The 13,126-nt window shown below is 35.5% G+C and overlaps 1 protein-coding gene across 1 annotated transcript in view; it reads left to right on the top strand.

The window, feature by feature from the left end:
- The window catches only part of LOC121382632 (tyrosine-protein kinase ABL1-like), a 43,888-nt gene that overhangs the window by 12,755 nt on the left and 18,007 nt on the right, over positions 1 to 13,126 (top strand). The window lies entirely within an intron of this gene.

The following is a 13,126-nucleotide window of genomic DNA, read 5'->3' on the forward strand; positions in this document are numbered from 1 at the left end:
TTACATGAGCCCATAAAACAGCGTTAAGTGCATAATATTCATCCTTTTTACAGATGTGAATGAATACTTGCCCCTTTCCAGATTACTTTACTTTAATGCTTATAAATATACAGCATGCACTTCAAAACTGCATTAGCACTACTTGGGGAATTTTGTTGCAAGCAAGATCTAGATAGATTCTCAAAAATATATGTAAAAGTGCACACAATATTTTGGATAAATCACAGTAAGATACCTAAATCTTCTTTAAATGTCTAACAATGAACACAGATATTGAATACCAAAAAGCTATTCTTCTTTACAAATTTCTCAGTGGTATTGCTTTTCTATATAGATCTGCAAGTTAATTTTAATAGCATTTAATAAAATTATGGCTTGTTTTCTACTAATTAGGGTAATTGTTAACACCAAAACCAATTTAATGGGACCTTATGGAACATTCGTCTTGTATGTAATGTGTTGTTTTTTGAGAATGTACATACAAAAGATTCGGGGTGGGACGTAGCCCAGTGGTACAGCGCTTGCTCAATGCATGGTCGGTGTGGGATCGATCCCTGTCAGTGGGCCCATTGGGCTATTTCTCGTTCCAGCCAGTGCACCACGACTGGTTTATCAAAGGCCGTGGTATGAACTACCCTGTCTGTGGGATGGTGCATATAAAAGATCCCTTGCTGCAAATCGAAAAGAATAGCCCATGAAGTGGCAACAGTGGGTTTCCTCTCTCAATATCTGTGTGGTCCTTAACCATATGTCTGATGCCATATAACTAAATAAAATGTGTTGAGTTCATCATTAAATAAAACATTTCTTTCTTTCTTTTTTTTTCTTACAAAAGAATCTTTTTGGAAGGAGTAGTCTGTGGCACCAGCAGATTTTTCTCTTTCTTTCTAGACCAAATGTCGAAATAACAATTTGTTAGACACCAAATACATGTAGCTGTAGTTTAAAATGTGCTGGGGTGTTGTTAAACAATATTCCTTTCTTTTTCCTTTTTCTGCAGACCTACATATAATTAGATTGACTTATATGAAGCTTGGTTAACACTTTAACTCTACATGCTGAATGGTTCTGTATTCAGATGGATGTCATGTCTTGATCTCTCTTAGTAGGCAAATATGCCAATGACGTTAGTGTATTATTACTATAATGCCATTCCTGGAGATTGACCATGAAATAGGGTAATTCCTGTAACCTAGGTCATTTACTTGACAGAAATAGTACACTGGCTTCATTTTTCTTTGTTTTCTGTCTTAATATACTTGTTAGTGCAATAACTCAATAAATTGTCATGATTTTAAGTCACATACTATTATTAGTAGGCATTTCTTGTTAACAATACTGATTATTGTTATTTGTGTACTTAATTATCATTAGGGTTTGAGTTGTTTAGGCCTGATGTAGGTGGTCCTAAAGACATAGTGGTTGAAATAAATGTTAAAATGTAAAAAATAGTCCCAGTAGTCTGAAAGATAAAACCTTCCTGTCACAGCAATATCTTGGTCAGGACCTGACATACACTGTGGGACATACACTGTGGTTTATTACTCATGCATAATTTTAAAATCCAAACCTGTTTTAACTGTCAGCAATTGTTATTTATGGTGACACTGTTTAATAACAAAGTCTGAACATTCTAGGTGTTCAGTCATTAAAACAATGGATCAAAATACACCTCTTGTTTGGTTTTTGTAGTAAATATTGGTCATTTACATACATGTACAAACATTTTATTATGTAAATTTATTGTGGATTTTACACAAAATGGCAATCACATGCACATGTCTTGTTTTCCTAAATCTCAGTAGTTCTCTTTAATTATTTCTTACGATAAACTAAATACATGTTGAACTACGAACTATTGATTTTTTAACTTGTTGTTTCAACAAGGCTTTTTGTTGTTTGCTACTTCCACAAGGGCTATTGTTTTTATTATTTGTTATAACGCAAATTTAATAGAGCATTGAAAGCATTGCAAACCCACCGTGTGAATGCATTAAATACATATAGCTCGACTGTACAGGCTGTGCCATACTGTACATGTAGTGAGTTACATTGGAACTTTGTGATATTGGGGATGCATGTGGTTCATCCATGTGCATTTACCTCACAGCTGTTGAGCCGCACCTCCACTCACAGTTGCTGTAAAGTTCTTCCTTCAGTAAAGAATAGCCCTTTTGCCACCTAATCATATCATCAGCATTCTTCTTGTAGCATAATAATCACAACTGGGATGCTGGGCAGAATACGGGAACATGTGTATTACTTTAAGTTGTTGTTTGGATTGAATCAAGTTTCAGGTATGTAGCACCTTTGGAGCGCTCCTAGGAATGGCTGTTTCTTTTCTTATTTCAAACATTATTTGGATTCGTTTTGTCTGCATGCTGGGCATTGTTAGGTGAGGTGGTTCATAAGCTTCTGATGTTTAAAATACATTTTATTTCAGGCAGTCCAGCACTTGTTTTAGATCTGGGGCGGGAAGCAGCCCAGTGGTAAAGTGTTTGCTTGATGCTGTGTCGGTCTAGGATCGATACTCGTTGGTGAACCCATTGGGCTATTTCTCGTTCCAGCCAGTGCTCCACAACTAGTGTAACAAAGGCCGTGGTATGTACTATCCTGTCTGTGGGATGGTGCATATAAAAGATCCCTTGAGGCTAATAAAAATGAGTAGCCCATTAAGTGGCGACAGCGGGTTTCCTCTCTCAATATCTGTGTGGTCCTTAACCATATGTGTGATGCCATATAACTGTAAATAAAATGTGTTCGAGTGCATTGTTAAATAAAACATTTCCTTCCTTCTTTTAGATCTAACAGTTTAGATTCAGTATAGATAAATATATTTATATGTAACAAAGTGTGCCAATCCACACAAAAATATAAGTTCAGTTAGTAATTTATCAGTTGTAGAACATGTTAAAGTAGTTCTTTTAAAGGTAATATTACTAATAATGATAATTTTAAGGTTTTTATGAGGAAAGAAACCTTCGGTGGTATCATATGTTTGTGAGGTGGGGATATGGAGTTCTCCTCTTGTTCAACAGTAGTAGCCATTTTCATTCATTTTAATTGTAAATTTCTTCTAATGGATTGCATAAATTATCAGAGATAACCAAAGACAACAAACAGTTTGTTCTAAAAGAGAGGCTTAAAATCAGTATCAATCAGGCTTCGTGCTTATAAATCTTTTAATAATCTAGATTCAATACATACATTATCATACATTGTGATACAGGATGTCATCCTATTAAGTTTCAGTTTTAAACTGATTGGTGTTTTATTAAAACTATGAAAGCAGACGGGCAATACAGTAAAAGCAGTATGGTTGCCAAGTTATGGCCTTTCATGCAATAAAACCAATCAGAGCTGTAGCTTAGACCGGCAGTCTGGGGAATTAGTGTTCATAACAGGCTGGCAACAAATGTCAAACTGCATCAGCGTTGTGCTGTTAAAAACATAAGTTTCCTCTTTGGGGAAATGCGTTTTTCACGAGGCACTGCAAAACCCCACCTTTGCTACACTTTTTAATCAGGCATAAATAATACCAAGATGGGTCCTTTGGTAGTTTTGAGGAAACTGTTACTATAAAGCAGAGGTTTCAAACAATGGAGCAATGGCAGAAACTGGTCACTTTTAAACATGTTGATGTTTCCAAATAAAATCAACTTAACTCTTTCCTAAAGTTGTTTATTGAAAGTTTGCAGTCATTGTTTTTTTCTGCCTTTTGGGTGTGGTCACATTCCTGAGAAGATTTATGAAAAATATATATATAGATTTATTATTATTATTATTATTATGATGATCATGATGATCATTTATTTTTTTAAAGTTAGTTTTGTTTAATAACACCACTAGAGCACATTGATTTATTATTCATCGGCTATTGGAAGTCAAACGTTTATTTTTATTTTTTCACTCTTGGATTACACCAGTCATAGTTAATAAAATAGTTTTTAGACCAGTTTTGTGTGAATGTAAACAAGGCTTTGTATTACCACCTAGTCAGTTGTAACTTCTGATGGTTTAGTGATGAAAAATACTTACCGGTACATATATTCATACATGTTAATTTATGTGCATACAACATGATATTTATGTGTCATTGTAATAACATTGACAAAAATGATGAAGTGGACGCATTGTGTAAACATTTAAGTATGATGTACACATGTGTAACAAAAATCATTCATTTTTTAGGAGGGGGCGGGATGTAGCTCAGTGGTACAGCACTCGCCTGATGCGTGATCGATCTAGGATCGATTCCCGTCGTTGGGCCCATTGGGCTATTTCTCGTTCCAGCCAGTGCTCCACAACTGATGTAACAAAGGCCATGGTATGTACTATCATGTCTGTGGGATGGTGCATATAAAAGATCCCTTGCTGCTAATCGGAAAGAGTAGCCCATGAAGTGGCGACAGCGGGTTTCCTCTCTCAATATGTGTGGTCCTTAACCATATGTTCAATGCCATATAACCGTAAATAAAATGTGTTGAGTGCGTCGTTAAATAAAGCAATTCCTTCCTTCCTTCCTTCGTTTTCTAGGAGCTATACATTAAAATAATTGTATATCAGACGGATCACAAAACCTACATGTACACTGAAATGTTACTATACATATATACTCAGACCTGTCAACCTTTAGTCAAGAGAAAGCAGGAGGTGTGTGTTGAAAAAGCAGGAGATTTTGTCAAAAAGCAGGAGATTTCTTAAATTCACACAATTTAACCCAAAATCGCAAGATTTAAAAAAAACATTATTACAATAAGTTATATGAATACTATATAATGTCATATATACTTTTTAACCTTAGATCTTGGCATTAAAAAAAAAATAAAAAAAAAATTAAAAACTGTTTTTGTTTTTTTTTTTTTTGTTTTTTTTTAGTTTAAATATTATTATGATTTAATACATATTTAAAAAAATAATAATATTTTATCCAAAAATGTTAAGAACATGAACAAGATTTTTTATTTTTTATTAGTACATTTACGGCATTACACTTACAGCCTTACACTGTAAGTTACAGGTTGCGTTACATTATCATTTGTGGTTAGTGTACCAAAGACAAATTTATATAAATCTTATAAATTAATATTCAGTTTTTACTATAATGAGGAACGGTGGCGTGGTACTTATTTAAAATCATTATAATGATGCAATAAACATTGTATTTTCATTAATCATAAGTAAAACCTCATTACGGACATCGTGTGAAATATACCGGAATTATACCCATTTCCGTGAGTAACTTTATGTCAATGTCAAACACAACATTTTTTAATTGTACAAAAATAATTTCTTGAAGAGTACCCTTATAACCAACATTTTACTGCACAAACATACAAAATTAACTGACACAAGTATGTTTATACAGCTAATTGGTATTTTCGTTGTCTTGCTGTAACATGTGATTTTAACATGCATCGTGTGTATCGCTGTCAACTCGGAGTCTGGCAGTTCAGATTCGTCATAGTTGCATTATGTAATCCAGTGGGAAGACATTTTACAATTCAGAGGTGTTATTAGAACTAAATTGGATAGTTTTTTTTAATTTTTTTATGCAACACTGAATGTCAATACACAGCCTGTTGAATTAGCGGCAACACGCTTCGTAGACATTACGATGACAACAAACATAATAACACGTCATTTTATAAACTCCATGTGCTTTTTTAACCATATAAATAGGCTATCCCACAATTCTCACTTCGGCAAAGGTTAAACAGTCGGGACAATTCGGCCTGTTACATTCTTAGAAAACGAAAGTAGTCGACATTTTCCGAATGAGAAAAAAAAGGTAGAGTTACTGCCCTTATGTTATTTTGACAAGAGAGTATCGATTTTTTTTTTTATGCTTACAAAAATGTCATTTAACAGGAGAAACTGTCTCCCGCACAGGTGAAAGGAGATTTGATCAAATACCGGGAGACTCCCGCGGAATCCGGGAGGGTTGACAGGTCTGATATACTATATGGGACAGATCACAAAACCTACACGTATACTAAAATGTTACTATACATGTATACTATATTAGACAGATCACAAAACCTACATGTATACTGAAATGTTACTATACATATATACTATATGAGACAGATCACGAAACCTACACGTACACTGAAATGTTACTATACATATGAAGAGTTCAGGCGCAAAACGCGATATAAACCATTTTCTTTCTCTTTTATAGTTAAAGCTATTATTGTATGTCAGTAAGGGCTAATCGTAGGCCCGCCGATTTGCTGCAAAACGCGATTGATCCTTATGAAATTGTATTGGGTAAATTCCGTTTTTTTTTTTATCAAAACGCGATATACGCCAATTAAAAAAGTCACTTTTACTGAAAATGAAAAATGGATATATCGTGTTTTGTGCCTAAACTCTTCATATATACTATATGGGACAGATCACAAAACCTACACGTACACTGACATGTTACTATACATATATACTATATGTGACAGATCACAAAACCTACATTAAAATGTTTAAGTACATGTATAGACAAAAGAGAATGTAGGTACATTGTATATGTATGTAAACAAACAAAATATAATAACAAATAACATAATATGAAGGTATACGCACATGTATACTTGATCTTTGAACATCACACATGCAGACATTTTGATATATTTGGTAGTTTATTTTATTTTAAATGCATATTTATGTACATGTGTAGTAAAGTTACATCATTTTATAGTTGAAGATTATGTAGCATTCAATGGTACTGAATGAAATCTTCAGTGGACGATTGTACATATTTAGTTCTGATTGTATAACATTCACTTTTGATGCTTGAGTAATTCATGGTTCTAAATGAATTTTTCATGAGAAGATTGTTGCTTCATACATGTACATTTACCTTTCAGGGAACATTTTGTTCAGTATTGCATCACAATTCACAAGTTTCAAAGGTTGCAGCTCTATACAATTTTAAAAGATTAAACAGGAGTTGCTAATCAATTTTCATTTGACTAGAAATATCACTAATCAAGATTTTGAAATAAAAATGTTCCCTAGTTTTGATTGTTTAACTTTCAGTTTTGATAGTTTCCATGGTTCTGCCTGAAATCCACATTGTTGGTTCATACATACATGTACAATAACATTATATAATTCCAGCTACATAAACTATTAGTATTAATATTATACTGGATAATATTCAGTTTTGATTTTTGTGTAACGTGTGGTTCTGAATGAATTTCTCATTAGAAACTTGTTGCTTCAGCAGGCATTGAAGTCGGTAGTGACCATAGTGTCTGGTATTGGTAAACCATGTGCAGGTTACCATACATTGCAGGCCTGGTAACCTGTAGGTTAAGACTTATTTAACGATGCACTCAACACATTTTATTTACGGTTATATGGCGTCAGACATATGGTTAAGGACCACAAAGATTTTGAGAGGAAACCCGCTGTCGTCACTACATGGGCTACTCTTTCCGATTAGCAGCAAAGGATCTTTTATTTGCGCTTCCCACAGGCAGGATAGCACAAACCATGGCCTTTGTTGAAACAGTTATGGATCACTGGTCGGTGCAAGTGTTTTACACCTACCCACTGAGCCTTGCGGAGCACTCACTCAGGGTTTGGAGTCGGTATCTGGATTAAAAATTCCATGCCTCGACTGGGATCCGAACCCAGTACCTACCAGCCTGTAGACCAATGGCCTAACCACGACGCCACTGAGGCCGGTACACACACTTTTATGAAGTTTACAATTCCCATTATCAAACACATTGAAATTTTGTTATTCATTCATACAACTATTTTCATTTTATTGATAGTGATACTTGTGTGTGTAGTAACTTATATTTAAACAGCAAACAGTTGATTAAAATTTAGGTGGTGGTGTTTTTGTTAAAACAAAATTTCAGATATTCTTCTTGTTATTATTTCAATTCCTGCTTCAGACTTGTACATGAAGTTCCGGATGAGTTCTTCAGTACTCCCTTGACTTACTAGTTAACAAGTCCCAGTATAGTCTTTGGTGTGACACTAATTTCCTTCTTGCCTCCAGCCGTAAATGCTAAAACATGACATGTATGGCGGCTAATCATACTTATGATGAATTATAGGCGTAAGAACAGAACGATTTCAGAAACTGAGCATAATGATAATTGGTCTGGTCAGCACAACATGAATTAATTAGCATCATTATCCCAAACTAGAAACAAATTAGTCATTGTTGACCCGACATGGCTAGCCGATCTCAGTGAATTGATATTTCCATACATACATGCTACATGTATGTAACAGTTGTGAAGCAGGCTTACTTCATGTCTTACCATCCGCTGGATGCAGGTGAGTGATGCTGAAGACTTCCCCACAGAGAGCACCTGCCACGTGCTGTGTTGTTGTGCTGCATACTTTGTGTACAGCATGCTACATGTATCTTTGTGTACACGGCACATGCAGAGTGTTGTCTTTGTGCAGGATATCCAGAGTGTGGTGTTCATTAATGTGCTTATGTTTATGCAGGTTTCGCTTTTAAGTGTGGGTCAGTTCACATTTGATATCTTTATGATAGAGTGTTGAAGACTTGCTGAATGCATAGGAATATTAAGACAGTTAAACCCGTGTTAAGTAGCCACTAAAGGGAGTAGTGTTACATGTAGGTAGCACATTGAGTATTTCCCACTCATACCATAAACTCACTTGTTGTTGTGCCATGTCTATACTATGTTGAAACATAGACTCTGTTAGTACTAACTTGGATCACCATGCCCCTTCTTGAGGTAGATTCTTTGAATTAGAAAAAATAATTAAATAATAAAATAACTTTTAAAATTTGGATCACCCTTTGTTGTGATATATAGATATAATGCACTGTATTAAATTTGGTACTTAATTTTCTGTGATATTAATAGGGATAACTTATATTAATGTTGACATCATGATTGAATCTAGGTACATACGGTTTCAACAAAGTTCATTTTGATTTGATTGCTTGGAGGGGAGGGAACTGATGGCATAGGTAATTAATTAATCTATATACAGTTTCAACAAAGTTAATTTTTACTTGACTGGTGGGAGGAGAAGGGACTGGTGACATAATAAATCTACATACAGTTTCAGAAAAGTTTTATTTGACAGCTGGGAGGGGAGGGGATTGATGACATAATAAATCTACATACAGTTTCAGAAAAGTTTTATTTGACAGCTGGGAGGGGAGGGGATTGATGACATTAATGAATCTACATACAGTTTCAGAAAAGTTTTATTTGACATCTGGGAGGGGAGGGGATTGATGACATTAATGAATCTACATACAGTTTCAGAAAAGTTTTATTTGACAGCTGGGAGGGGAGGGGATTGGTGACATATAAATCTACATACAGTTTCAGAAAAGTTTTATTTGACAGCTGGGAGGGGAGGGGATTGATGACATTAATGAATCTACATACAGTTTCAGAAAAGTTTTATTTGACAGCTGGGAGGGGAGGGGATTGGTGACATAATAAATCTACATACAGTTTCAGAAAAGTTTTATTTGACAGCTGGGAGGGGAGGGGATTGATGACATTAATGAATCTACAATAAGTTTCAGAAAAGTTTTATTTGACAGCTGGGAGGGGAGGGGATTGATGACATTAATGAATCTACATACAGTTTCAGAAAAGTTTTATTTGACAGCTGGGAGGGGAGGGGATTGGTGACATTAATGAATCTACATACAGTTTCAGAAAAGTTTTATTTGACAGCTGGGAGGGGAGGGGATTGATGACATTAATGAATCTACATACAGTTTCAGAAAAGTTTTATTTGACAGCTGGGAGGGGAGGGGATTGGTGACATAATAAATCTACATACAGTTTCAGAAAAGTTTTATTTGACAGCTGGGAGGGGAGGGGATTGATGACATTAATGAATCTACATACAGTTTCAGAAAAGTTTTATTTGACAGCTGGGAGGGGAGGGGATTGGTGACATTAATGAATCTACATACAGTTTCAGAAAAGTTTTATTTGACAGCTGGGAGGGGAGGGGATTGGTGACATAATAAATCTACATACAGTTTCAGAAAAGTTTTATTTGACAGCTGGGAGGGGAGGGGATTGATGACATTAATGAATCTACATACAGTTTCAGAAAAGTTTTATTTGACAGCTGGGAGGGGAGGGGATTGATGACATTAATGAATCTACATACAGTTTCAAAAAAGTTTTATTTGACAGCTGGGAGGGGAGGGGATTGATGACATTAATGAATCTACATACAGTTTCAGAAAAGTTTTATTTGACAGCTGGGAGGGGAGGGGATTGATGACATTAATGAATCTACATACAGTTTCAGAAAAGTTTTATTTGACAGCTGGGAGGGGAGGGGATTGATGACATTAATGAATCTACATACAGTTTCAGAAAAGTTTTATTTGACAGCTGGGAGGGGAGGGGATTGATGACATTAATGAATCTACATACAGTTTCAGAAAAGTTTTATTTGACAGCTGGGAGGGGAGGGGATTGATTAATGAATCTACATACAGTTTCAGAAAAGTTTTATTTGACAGCTGGGAGGGGAGGGGATTGATGACATAATAAATCTACATACAGTTTCAGAAAAGTTTTATTTGACAGCTGGGAGGGGAGGGGATTGATGACATTAATGAATCTACATACAGTTTCAGAAAAGTTTTATTTGACAGCTGGGAGGGGAGGGGATTGATGACATTAATGAATCTACATACAGTTTCAGAAAAGTTTTATTTGACAGCTGGGAGGGGAGGGGATTGGTGACATTAATGAATCTACATACAGTTTCAGAAAAGTTTTATTTGACAGCTGGGAGGGGAGGGGATTGATGACATTAATGAATCTACATACAGTTTCAGAAAAGTTTTATTTGACAGCTGGGAGGGGAGGGGATTGGTGACATAATAAATCTACATACAGTTTCAGAAAAGTTTTATTTGACAGCTGGGAGGGGAGGGGATTGATGACATTAATGAATCTACATACAGTTTCAGAAAAGTTTTATTTGACAGCTGGGAGGGGAGGGGATTGATGACATTAATGAATCTACATACAGTTTCAGAAAAGTTTTATTTGACAGCTGGGAGGGGAGGGGATTGGTGACATAATAAATCTACATACAGTTTCAGAAAAGTTTTATTTGACAGCTGGGAGGGGAGGGGATTGATGACATTAATGAATCTACATACAGTTTCAGAAAAGTTTTATTTGACAGCTGGGAGGGGAGGGGATTGGTGACATAATAAATCTACATACAGTTTCAGAAAAGTTTTATTTGACAGCTGGGAGGGGAGGGGATTGGTGACATTAATGAATCTACATACAGTTTCAGAAAAGTTTTATTTGACAGCTGGGAGGGGAGGGGATTGGTGACATTAATGAATCTACATACAGTTTCAGAAAAGTTTTATTTGACAGCTGGGAGGGGAGGGGATTGGTGACATTAATGAATCTACATACAGTTTCAGAAAAGTTTTACTTGACAGCTGGGAGGGGAGGGGATTGGTGACATTAATGAATCTACATACAGTTTCAGAAAAGTTTTACTTGACAGCTGGGAGGGGAGGGGATTGATGACATTAATGAATCTACATACAGTTTCAGAAAAGTTTTACTTGACAGCTGGGAGGGGAGGGGATTGGTGACATAATAAATCTACATACAGTTTCAGAAAAGTTTTATTTGACAGCTGGGAGGGGAGGGGATTGATGACATTAATGAATCTACATACAGTTTCAGAAAAGTTTTATTTGACAGCTGGGAGGGGAGGGGATTGGTGACATTAATGAATCTACATACAGTTTCAGAAAAGTTTTATTTGACAGCTGGGAGGGGAGGGGATTGGTGACATTAATGAATCTACATACAGTTTCAGAAAAGTTTTATTTGACAGCTGGGAGGGGAGGGGATTGATGACATTAATGAATCTACATACAGTTTCAGAAAAGTTTTATTTGACAGCTGGGAGGGGAGGGGATTGATGACATTAATGAATCTACATACAGTTTCAGAAAAGTTTTATTTGACAGCTGGGAGGGGAGGGGATTGATGACATTAATGAATCTACATACAGTTTCAGAAAAGTTTTATTTGACAGCTGGGAGGGGAGGGGATTGGTGACATTAATGAATCTACATACAGTTTCAAAAAAGTTTTATTTGACAGCTGGGAGGGGAGGGGATTGATGACATTAATGAATCTACATACAGTTTCAAAAAAGTTCATTTTTATTTGATTGCTGGGAGAGGAGGGGACTGGTGACATAATTAATGAACCTACATACAGTTTCAACAAAGTTCATTTTTACTTGACTGCTGGGAGGGGAGGGGACTGATGACCATGTTTGTTTTGAAAAGCTGCTTGACAGACTGACAGTACTTTACTTTGTTTTTCTACTTCCTGTCTTGTTATTTTTCATGTGGTAAATATACTGAGTGAAAGAAATAAGGGATCAATCACATGAATACTAACAGCAAAGAGTGACTGCAACCAAAATCCTCATCCATAGTGTCTGGAAGTTAACATATTACTAACCTACAAATATTTTCACTTGTCTGTTTTTTATTGCTCAAAAAATGAAACTGCATTGAACATTTTTACTTGTCCACTGTTCAGTGCATTGAGGTACATTTTGTTTGTCCGAGCAGATTTCCAGTTGTCATGACAAATGGACAAGTACTTATTTCGCACAATGATTACTGACATTATACCTTTGTACGTTATACAGACAGTGCGGCGCTAATAGTAACAGAAATTTGTGTCTACAGTTTACCAAGTGTTCCCTTATTTATTTATTTCTGTATACCTGTTAATGTACTGATCATTGTATTCTCCCTCAGCAGCTTTTGTCCAGTTTATATTTGTTCACCTAGTGTCTGTCCGGCACAATGTTGTAAAAGTAGCTTATCTTACACTGTTGACTTCTTGAGCAGTTTGAAGGTCAAACACATAGTTTATTACAGTGCTGTTGCATCATGGGTTTGCAGAGTTATGGCCCTGTACATTGTACCCAGTAAGAATATTGTCATCTTTGTTCATATACGAACATCATATATAATGATGGATGTCAGTCATTTATCGTTGGATCAATACATGTATTTAGCATTATAGATTGTTATCAGTGATAATATATATATTTAATGTTGCATGGTACA

This window comes from Gigantopelta aegis, chromosome 10 (genome assembly GCF_016097555.1).
Source record: "Gigantopelta aegis isolate Gae_Host chromosome 10, Gae_host_genome, whole genome shotgun sequence".
In the NCBI taxonomy this organism is placed as follows: domain Eukaryota; kingdom Metazoa; phylum Mollusca; class Gastropoda; order Neomphalida; family Peltospiridae; genus Gigantopelta; species Gigantopelta aegis.